The sequence below is a fragment of the Alligator sinensis genome, unplaced genomic scaffold (assembly GCF_000455745.1).
Source record: "Alligator sinensis unplaced genomic scaffold, ASM45574v1 scaffold1115_1, whole genome shotgun sequence".
NCBI classification, from domain to species: Eukaryota; Metazoa; Chordata; order Crocodylia; family Alligatoridae; genus Alligator; species Alligator sinensis.
Genome location: NW_005842317.1, coordinates 1,509,819 through 1,522,019, shown reverse-complemented (window position 1 = coordinate 1,522,019; position 12,201 = coordinate 1,509,819).

The window sequence follows — 12,201 nt, the reverse complement described above, 5'->3', positions numbered from 1 at the left end:
ACTTAGAAGCATCACTTACATATTAATGCCATACACAGAGCATGCCAGAAGAAAGTTGTGCTTAAGAACACTAAAGTTAGAAACCTCATTACCTCTATGAATTGCAACTCACATGGTATTTAAGATTGTTTCCTTTGCTGGAAAGCCATATCAGGTACAATTTACAATTAAATTTTACTTCTTATTTATCCAGTATGACATAAAGTATATTTTTGTTTTTTTGTTAGGAGGTGGGAGATGGTAGAGAAGGATTTCTTGTTGATTGTTGGCTATAGCGGGTTATACTTTGAAACCTTACAACAACAAGTTATGGAGAAGTGGGAGTGGCAGAAACTGTGTCACAGACCAAATCAAGGATCCGGAGCTACCCCACCCCACATGGACACACATGCCTGAGTTGCAGCAGAGTCTGTTGATCTCAGATTGGCCTTGTCAGCCATCTTTGGACTCACAGATAAGACAATCATGGAAGATAATCATCCCTGACTGGGAGGGATTGCCAAAGAAGTGTGAGTTCTTTAGGTAAGGAAAATTAAATCTTTTATCCCATTTTATCTAAAGTCTAGATAAAATTGGGCACCTTTAAATAAACTTTCCTTTATTGAATTCATTAATGGATAGATATTAAATATTACAAGAAACACCCCAGCTCCTTTTTTTTTTTCTATGTAGACATGTTGAATTTCTAAAGCAGGTTTTCCCACTTATGCTACAAGAATACAGCAATTCAACTGCCTGTGTTGGGGAAACGTGCACATTTGCTGACAGTTTAACATCAGCACTCAAGAGGGGGATTTATTTCTGGCTGCCTTGCAGGCTAAAAGAATTCAAAGCCCCAAGTTAGGCATCTATGCTTCTTATGCAATGCATAGAGAAAATTATGTACCTATGAAAGTGAGTTCAGTGAAGCTAACAAGGAGACTGGATAGCTGCTTAAACTAATTCATAAGAAAGGAAAGAGCGGAGCACATATTCTCTCCCTGCCAAAGAGAGGGACATGACTTAAATGCACTTGTCTCAAACACTTAGGTGCTTAACTTGAGGCTGCAAAAAGGTGATTGTTTCTGTTCACAATTCACAACCATGAAGCCTTTCCTCCAGTCAAACGACTCAGCCCTTTTTTTCAATCTTTTCCTTCAAAAGATTTGTGGAAGTGCCTTCCTATGACCTTGCAGGGAATAATTCAATATTCATTGGTCTTTGTAATTCATTAAATATTCATTAAGAATAATGAAGTGAAAATGACTCCATAACCCAACAGTTTGGGGATTCACCTGAACAAAAAGAGAAGGCTTGGGCCTTCCCACAAGTCCTAGCTCTAGTGAATATTTAGATATTTTATAAAAACTGGGAGACAGGAGATATGGGTTCAAATATCCTCAGGCAGAGTAGAGCCTTGAACCTTGGTGCAGGATGAGAGATGTTATTGTTGGAGAAATAAAAAGGAAACCACTTCCACTTTTGTAGATTCAAAGTACTGGACCAATCCCCATCAATGATCTTGCCAAGGGAACACCAATTTTCTGAATGAGATGCACAGCACATTGAGAGATATACCAAGTAGTTCAATGATGTTTTAGGACCATAGGAAACTAGGTCTGGAAGGGACCTCACAGAATTATCTAGTCCAGCCCGCAGCTCAAGGCAGAATTGTCCCTGACTAAAGCATCCCTGCTAAATTTCTGCCTACCCTGCTGTTCAACATTTCTAGGGAGGGAGATTCCACAACTTCTTAGGTAGCCTGTTCTAATGCTTGACAACCCTCATAGTCAGAAAGTTCCTCCTAATCTCCAACCTGAATTTCCCTTGCTGAAGCTTGAGGCCATTACTACTAGCCCTCTCCCCACAGCCCCAAATAAAGCCACTCTCCATTCACTCTATAATCATCTTCAGGTATTTGTAGATCATTATCAAATCCTCCAGTCTTCTCTCCACCGGACTAAATAATCCTATTTTTTCAGCCTTTCCTCATAAGTCTTAACTCCCAGGCCCCTAATAATTTTTGTCACTCTGCACTGGACTCTTTCGAATTTGTCCACATCCTTCTTGAAGTATGGGGCCCAGAACTGAACACAGTACTCCACGTGAGGGCTTCCCACCTGTAATTCTGTTTAGGTACTGGTAATGTCAAGGTTAATGTTAAGTTGTACACATGCATAGTGATGGTTGGCCTGGAAACCCTCTAGGGCTAGGGACAGAAATTACACAAAAACTGGTATAAGTGATTGGAAACCAGTTCAAATCTGTAACACAACAGAAGTTCAGTCCACACAAGCCGCTTTCAAACCCAGTTTAAGATAAACCTGGATGGATGTAGTATCAAATTTAACTAATTTAGGTTGTTTTATTAAACTTTTGTCCCAGATCCCCTCCAGATTCAAGTTAACTCACAGTGCCCCAGCATCCTAAGAGTTAACTCACAGTCCCCCCCCCCAGCATCCCACAGTGATTTGCACCTCCCCCACAAACACCCCTTGCAGGGGAGGAGGAGGGCTAGTCATGGCCCAAGCCATCTGCTCCAGCCCAGCAAGGAGGCATACCCTAGCACCCCGCCAGCTTCTGGCCTGAGCCACTGTAGGTAGGCAGCTGCATTTCCGGAATCAAAAGTGAATATTTGTTCCCTTGCTTATCAGTTCATTCTATGCAGGTCAGACTAACCTGCAAAGATTAAATTGATTCAGCCTTGGGCTTTTGACTGTCTGTACTTATCCCAAAAGAGCTGAATCTTGGAACTATTAACCCATTTAGAAGGGGTGAGCCTGCACTGGTGGGATATTCAGATCACAAATGGGTTTGTAATCACTGACTAAATATAGACATTGGATTTATAACACATTATAACCTAAAATCTGACTCCCCAAGTAAACCCTGCACTTTTTACCATGTATTCTCATTCCCTCCCCCCATTCCGTTCACATCTCTCATCCATTGACTACTGCTACATTAATTCCCCTCCCCACCCCCACTTGTCTCTCATCTACTGACGACCTCAATTTACATTTTAACTGATTGGCTTTCTTGCATACGTACTGGCCTCTGGCCGCTTTACTACTCCATCCAGGAAGAGCACAGACCATCCTCAGATGCTTCCTCAATATTTGTACCTGAAAACTTGCAAAGAACTTTTCCAACTATTTGAATTGATGTAATAAAAGATATCAAATGTTAGATTTAAGCACTCACAGAGGCATTTAGGGACCTAAATCACCCTTTGTGAATCTAACCTAAAGTAGCTATCCCTTACCCCTAAACATACAGAGATACAGGACACTAGTCAGGAAAGTATAATAAAATAAATATATTTGATCCGTCTACCTAAAAGTGTGTTCTTTCCTTGTTTCTATTCTTGTTGCATTTTATAAATAAACTGATCAATCACCACAAAGCCCTAAAAAGTATTTTAATTGTTCATTATATAATAAGAGAAATTAGGATGGAAATCTTAAATTATTTAATTAAAGCCACTAGTGAGAGTACTGTCAGAGTGCAAATTAAGATTCAAGAATCCCAGTCACTTCTTTTCAAATGTATATACTAGTCTGCTGGATTATGCAAGTCTTGAATCTACTAAGATTCCCCTCCCTTTGACTAGTGGTCTAATCCAAAGCTTTTGAAATCAGTGGGAATCATGCCATTAACTTCAGTGAGTTTTATAGTAGCCCTCAGGAGAGCAACACACCTACATGCTGACAGCAGGCTTCTGGAAGGGCACTGAAATGAACCTAGAGCTAGCAGATGCAATATGAGTAACAATGCTCGGCCATGAATAGGCCTAAGAATCAGCACAAAAGATTCCAAGGTTTTTGGTGCGTTGCCCCCAAACCATCCAACTTGGATCTTTTTAACATGACTGTCATTGAGGTATCTGAATGTAACACATGCTATCTTCACAGGGAAAAGGCAACCATTTGCCTTCTTTTTAAAATTAAAGCCAAAATTAACCCTGACATTTGTAGATTCCTAAGGAAGTCAGTGAATATAGACTTCACAAGTCCCAAAGGCCAACTCTGGAGGAGATAGTCCAGATCAGTCTTGGATGTCTAAACAGAGAGTGCAAATTGTGCCAAAATTTTATTAGCTGCCTTTGTGTGATGAAACCAAACAATTCACTTTCAAGTGTCCAGTTCCAGTCTGAGAAGTTAAAAAAATAAAAGGATTAGCTATTAAACACTGTTCACTCTGGGGTTTTAACCATATAAAAGGTGACAGGATGCTTTTTAAGTACAAGCTTTAACTAACTATTTACCTATTTATTACAATTTGGGAAAAAAAGTTCTCTCTTTTGAAAAGGTTCCCTGTCTAGTTCTTTTCTGCCCAGAGTAAAATTTTGTTAAAAAAGAGAGGACTTGTAAAATATAATTTAAGAGATGTGTTTGAGTGAGGTGTTTTTAATGTAAATGAATTCAGTTTTTTAAAACAAGCAACAGAACTGTGGATCAGATGTTGCTCCCACTGAAGTCAACAGGAAACCTGCTGTCAGCTCAAACAGGAAAACCTGCCAATACCAGACTGGCCTTGCATGAGAAAAAAACTGACCATACCATTCCAGTGTCACTGTCCAAAATGAGGGCAATACAAGAAATAAACAAACAGACACCAAACATGGGAAACTGCAAAATATATCTTTTTTAAACTTTAGACGTTAATAACCTCAATAACAAAAGCCAGAGCATTTATGATTTTCTTTCTTTTTGTTTTCAGTGTTCTAATCCTACTTATAAACTGACAAAACTCTACTGTGTTAAAATTACTCCTGACTTATGCTGTTGGGAAAAAGAAAGAACATGATAATAAAGGGTGCCTCTGACATGCTAATTAGCATGCCTTCAAGTCTCATGCATCAGTGTCTCCATGCTTCAAAACGGCAGTGGGGGGTGCTTTAACCAAAGCGTGTTTGACAATGCCCCAGGGGGGCGAGTTGAGAGGGCTGGAAGGCGCCTCCCCCCCTCCCCCCGTCAGGATCGCAGCAGGGAAACCCCACCATGGCAGCAAAGCAACAGCCTCAAAACAGGACAAAGCTTACCTTCATCAGGCACAGTGCCTGATAACTTACCTTTATCAGGGAACACACCGCCAACAAGCAAATTGCCCGAGCAGTTCATCAGCCACTTTTCAATGCAGCTGGGACTGGTGGGCGGTGATGACGTCATTGAAGAACGTGAGGCAGCACTGATAAGAGCCAGTGGCGGGGGAAATGCTGGGAGAGCAACAGCCAGGCAGCTGCTATGTGCTCCTCCCAGCATGGCCAGAACTGGGACCCAGAAAGGGGTTCGGAGGAGGAGTGTCACCCAGCACTCTGACTGCGGACCAGGAGTAACACTGAGGGATAGGCCCCTCCAACGCATGCGAGACATGTGAGTGGGGAGGATATTATACCTCCCCAATCTTGTTTTGTTTCTTCTTAGTTGTGTGTTAAGTTGCCCCTGGGGCAGTAGGTGAACTCCCAGGTTGTCCCTGAAGCTGAGGAAAGCAGGACCCTCAGAGACTCCAGGCCCAGGCATAAAGAAGTTCTAACTGGCCGTATCATGGCCTACAGAGGATGGACAGAACAGGAGTCTCCCAGGCCCACTACAGAAGGGGTGGAAGCACACAACCCATACCAAGAAGGGAGTGCTGATGGTAGCCTGTCATATAAGAAGAATGGGTTGGGGCCAAGTCAATAGGAACGGCGACCATTGTACCCAGGCTGACCACAATCCAGCCAAACACCGCTGGCTGGTGTATGGAAGGGGTGTAGGGGAGGTGGAGCCCCAGGAACATCCACTGGTGACATCTCCCGCTGATATTCCAACAACAAGGGAGCCTCCCACCTTCAAAGATAACATCTAGTCATGGTGAGCGAGTATCGGTGGTCTCCCTGGGGAGGTGGCACCTGAACAGCAGAAGTACCCAAGGAAAATCATGGGTGGGACAGGACCAATTGATTCCAAGCTGCACGAGAGTGGCTTCTTGAGACCCACTGGGTACAGACAACCTTTAGTTAAAGCATCCCTGCTGCCATTTTGAAGTGCAGGGACACTGGTACACAAGATGCTGCAGAGCCGCTCTTAAAGCTGCTCTAATTAAAGCGCCCCTGCCCCACCCCTGAAGCATGTGTAAAAATGCCCAAAGACTAAGGTCCTGGGGTGGATATAGGCTAAGTACAGATGTTCAGACAGTTCCTGATGGAAGCACTCTAACTTATCACACTTTACTCAAAGTGCGATAAGTTAGAGCAGGAGCGAACCAAACAGACATTTGCTGTTCAGTTGGGGTGGGGGGGAAGAAGGGCTCACAGACTGCCCACAATGGCCACTGGGGGCACTTCTGCAAGCTTCCCAGGAAGCTTCTAGAGAAGCTTCTCTCCCCAGCCCCCTGCCCTGCCAGCTGCTGTCAGCAGTGGCTGGGGGGAAGCGGAGAGAAAAGGAGTCCCCCACTGTGAGAACCCCCTCCCACAATTCACTGGCTGGAATCTGGGGAGGCAGACTAGGTCCACATGGGGGAGTCTGTGTCCCCACAGCAGCCCCAGCCAGGCAGTGGAAAGCTGCTGCTACAGAGAGGGACACCACACAGCCCTTACCCTGCAGCAGCCTCAGCCAGGCAGCAGTGCACTGCTGCTGCAGGGGGGAGAGACTCAAGAGCCTTTCTCCCAGAGCCCTTTCCCTGAAGGAGCCCTGACTAGGCAGCCATGCACCACTGCTGCAGAGGGAGGTGAGAGTGGGCAGGGAGGAGTGGGGAGAAAACCCCAGAGCCCTTTCCCTGCAGCAGCCTCAACCAGCCAGTGGCTCTTCTGTCAGACCTGAGCTGCTGCAGGGACACAAACTCCAGAGCCTTCTCCCACAGCTCCCTCCTACAACCAAGCAGTGGTGCATTGCACCCTAGCCACAGCAACTGCTGGGAGACAGACCCCAGACTCCTTCCCCTGCAGCCCCTCCTCCCCCTGCTGCTAGGCTGTGTGCAAGGCTGGGATCAGAGGCTGTCTTTGACTTGGGTCAGTGACAGTCAAGAGGGCAGGGCTGGCCTAGCCCTTGGACAGAACACAAGCCGTGCCTGAGGCTAGAGCACAGCCCTGTACAACACTGCCTGAGATGGTGGTGATTGACTTCTAAGTTAACCTTCAATGGGATCTGGCACAGACGTTCAATAAAGCAGTCTAACAGAAAGTGCTTTAGGTTAATATACATCCATCAAGGATTAACTTAGAGTGGGATCCGCCATTTTTAAAGCCCTTTATGTGCCATGAACTTCTGTTCTGTTATTGCTGTAAAGTGCTTTCTGCGTGCTTAGTGCATTAAGTGTAAAATGTATACCCACCCATAGCAGCTCTGTAGCATTTCTCTGTGCATGGAAGTCTACAGATGTCTCATAGTTCAGGAACTGTGACATTCTCCTTCCACAAACCCAAAGCAGCAGATTTCCAAAACATCTATATTGGAGCTCATGTTCACTCAACCAAAATTCAGAGGGGCATAGGGCTCAGGAATGGCAGAAAAAGTTAATACAAAACAAGAGAAACCCCTTATAAAAGTGTATGAAGAGTCTAAAAATAATTATATATCTTTTCTTCATGTTTTCATAGTTTCTGTTTGATTGATTGTACAAAGTAATTTTATCTAGTGAATCAAAAATACTCTGGAAGGCTATGAATTAATTAATATTATGTATATTAATAATATAATTTGAACTCCAATGATTCTATACTTATATGTTCTATTATATGTATCTTCATTAGGGAATTTCAAAATAAAGGTGTGAATTTGAGGCTGAGCCTACACAACATTAAAGGGTATCATCTTAATAATATACCTGTTATGTTTAGTAACTATAGATGCAGCAGCAGTGCTGTGCATGCTGACTGGGGCTGAAGCTGGGGCTGGGGTGGTGTGAGGCGTGTTGCCATCAGTGGGTGCAGGAGGTAGCACAGCACAGGCTGTCCCAGGTGAGAGTGGGTGGGGCTCAACCCCATGTGGAGCACTGTGGGGGCAGCCACAGGCTGGATGGGGTGAGGGGCAAACTGCATCTGCACTGCACCATACTACCCAGGCAAACTCTGTTGCATGTGTCCCCTCCCCTCCACTCTTCCCACCCCTGACTGGCTCCCAGGACCTATCACATGACACACAGACACAAATACCCACCCCCTCATACACCCCACATACACACCCACTCCATACCCCCCATCCCCTACCCCACTCCCCCACATCCGCCATATGCAAGAGTAAGACTTTATTTTGAGCTATTATGTAATCACTTCTATATACACTACTCAAAAAACATAAATCAGGACATATATCATTTTTTGGAAAAAATGAAAGTATGCTGTAGTAGATGCTTGATTTTTAGCACGTGATTTGTTTTTTATCTAAAATTTGTTAAAATGATATCTTCTGAAATATTTTATGTGCTCAGCCCTCAACACCTCATTAAAACTGATTAAGTGGCCTGCCAGCTGAAATAACTGCCCACCCTGGGACTGATACCCCTTAGATCCACTATGATTAAGGACCTATTCAAATCTCAATTTCATAAAAATTGAAAAATTGGGTAATCTCCGCAAAATCTGAGAGGGGAAAAAAAGTTTACTAAAAATAAAATGCTGATGCCCCAGTGGGAGCCAGCAGTCCTCCTGGCCACATAGCCTGCCAGGGGGAAGGAGGGTGCAGACTCCTGGCATGAAAGGGAGCAAGCAAGATGGCTGCTGACCCCATCCCTCACTGCTGATTGGCTGAGAGGGCTGTCTGTAGTGCAGCTCTGCCCCTCCCCACCAATCTGTGGCAAGGAGTAGGGCTGTATGACAGATAGCTCTTTCCACCAATCAGCGGTGGGGAGCAGGGCCACCGTGGCCCCTCAGCCAATCAGAGGTGTGGGAGGCCTGCCATGATAAGCCTATGAAAATGGTGACTGGCCCCATGATCTGCCCGTGAAACTGGCCTGCCACTTCCTTGAGTTAGGCAGACCCCTAATTATGATTACCCACAGGTGGCCACCTTGCTTTTCTCTGATTTAGTTTCATTTTTAAATATTGAACAAAATCCTCTCTTGTTTTAATGTGGTTGCAGCTGTTCATACTACCAGACCTTCAGAGGGGATATAGATAAAATAGATCATCTTGCTTTCCTTATCAAAATAATTTTTGGCCTATAGGATAGTGCTCTAGGAGGTCATAAATTCTAAGCTCTCGCAGAGCATTGTGTTAATAATTCTCTGCCCCTTACTTATTCCGCAAGTCCTTCTAATATACTTGGAGACAAAAACAAACTTTGAATATGACAGAGGCAGGTCTCATAAACTTAGACACATAGCCTCTTAGAATCAGAAAAATCTATTAATTAGATCATTCCATTTGCAGGATATGCCAATTCTTTCATGTGTAACCTATCACTTCTGTCTTACATAGCTTCCTCTGGTTGTTTATCCATAAAAGATAAAGTTTGCTCTTTCAGACAGCTAATACAGTTATTTCTCCAGGTGAGATGGCAGAAGCCTGTGTAAGACAACATTTCTTACATCTGACACCCTAACTTTTGAGTGCTTGATTTTGCAATCTTAATAACTTTATTTTAAAAGTTTTTGTATACTTTACTATACATGTCCAGTAATTACATATACTGATATATATAATCCAGTTATATATGTGTGTATATATACAGACACATACTATACATCATAAAAATATGGAACATACACATTTATATTAATATAATTAATTTTGCATAGCCATGCAAGCAATTTGACAGATGCTTTTCAAGAGAATTTGAGGAAACACATATATTACATTGAATGGTGCATGAGACACAGATGTTATTTTGTGGAAAGAAAATATGCAAGGCAAAATTTGTATTTCTCTTGCTGCAATAAGGCCACCAGTCCTTCACAAATAGCATACAATTAGCAGCAATTTTGAATTGTTCTTGGAAGGCTAGCAACATTGTCTCCGAGTTAAAAAAATTACTATTGCTATATTTATTTCATAATATGTGCCCCATCTAACTACCAAACTTAGCTCCTACTCCTGCCGTTGTTTATCAGGAAATCTATCACGTACCATTAGTAGAAACCTTGCTAAAGTAAAGAACATAAGTTTGAATCCATAGCAAACCATATTTTAAATATAAATTGAAAGATTTCATCAAGATGCATACACACTGATACAGTATATTTTGTCATAGGGATTTTTTTTCTATGATTTTAAAATTTCAGACTTGATATAACATTAGCTAGTTCCTTTTACAATGAATATATATCATAGCAGTAAACAATTTCAGAACAATATGTGGCAATAGGTTTATGAAGCTGTATTACATTACTTGAAAAACTGCAAATACTTCTGAGCCCATAATGGGCTGCTTCAAGTTAATGGCTTCAAGTTAATGGCACCTGGATATCCAGGGGTCAAAAAAACCTGCGGGGTGGAAAAAGCGGAGCAGTGCATGCATGGGCAGCATGGAGAACATCTAAATGTGCGGTATGTGGCATCGTAGATGTGTTTGTGGCACCACATACTGCACAGCCACGCTTGTCTGGATGCGGCCTTAGTGTTTATTGTGCCCTAGGTATATTTTGCACTACAGTATTGATATCATAAACAAATTATTTAGCAAACAACCACTGGACCTTTGCTGAATGAAAGAGAGAAATGATTACTTGGTTGGGGCATTTTTGACGTTGCAGAGGGCAGAGGAGATGCTGTAAGCTGTCTCTAGGCTCCATGCGCTCCTATTGACATTTGAGGCATTGACTACATTCTAAAATCTTATATTCTCTATGAAACAGTTTTGAGAAACTGTTTTACATTCTTTCTATCACATTACAGGAATTATGTTTCTTGGGGTTTCTTTTGCCTTCAGTTTCTGAGACAAAAACAATTAACTGATTGTTATGGACGCCTTTTACATTTTACTGAAAAGGGCACATTTCTTGAACAAACTGGGCAGACCCCCAGAGCCTGAGTTTTACAAGCTTGAAACAATATTGAAAGCACTCTCTTTTTGAAAGATTTCTGCTTTACTCTAATATTAGCGATTTTTAAATAGAAATAATGGTTGTTTTATTGCTGGCCTTTAAGCTAAAAGGTTCATATTTTGTTATTTTATAATTGATTGATTTTATTTACGTAAGGTTCTAAGGTGATTGCTAATGGATGACAATCTAAATTTCAAAATAAATAATCTTCCTTTCAGGAAAAAAAAATTAAGCTCAGGGAAAATATATCCATATATCACACTAAGTCTTATTTCAACAAATCTGGTCTAAAGGGAAATTTGAGCAGATTTGTCACTTTCATCAGGATTATGTCTGAGAATGGTGGCCTTCTAGACCAGTGTACAACTACTAATATAACAGAGTTCCTGTTTTTTTAATTAGTTGAAGTAGGGGTGTTGAACTCATACAGCCCTGAGAGCCAGATGAGCAGAAGGGGGCTGCTCTCAGGTCTGGATCGCACCTACAGGCTGGCCCCATGTGTCAGAGCAAGTGTGCAGGAACAGTCTGTCATCAGCAGCTCATGTAGTGTTGGTCCCAAACCAGCCTTGTGTGTTGTATGCAGTATTCATTTGTACTAGTCTAGGGCTCATACTTAAGGTATGCACTGCATGTGGTGCTTGTGCCAGACTGGCCCTAATGCTTGGGCTCTAGCTCATAGGGACACTCTGTGGGCCTGATCCAGCTGCAGAGCCAGCACACAGGGCCAGGGCTTATGTTTGCTACGTTTGTCATACAGGTTTGCTCTGAAACCCTCGATCTATCCAACAAGCTGGATCTCTGACACCCATGACTTGAAGAATTATAGAAGTCAGAAGATAAGCATATCATATTTAATCAGTCCAGGTCAGTAGTATTTTAGCAATCAGTAAGATACTCTAGCCCTTCATTTTCCAGGGCATCTTTGTTGAAGAGCAGGGTTTGAAAACTACTAGCACTGGTCTTAATATTGCAAGCACCACTGACATGATAAAAATCTTGTCTAGCCACTGGACTGAATCCTTTTAAAAAAAGTTTATATTCACATATACCATGTCTAGCACCGTAATTGATTACCTAGACGAGGGGTGTCCAACCTTTTTGAATGTGGGGCCAGATCATGAACTTTTTATCACCTAGTGGGCCGGCAGGAGCGGGCACTCGCGCAGCCTGTTCAGTCTGGCCGTGGCCTGGGGGGGCAGGGGTCAAGGGGTGCACCCTGACCCTGCCGTGTCCTCTCTCTGACCTGGGCGGCCTTGAGGA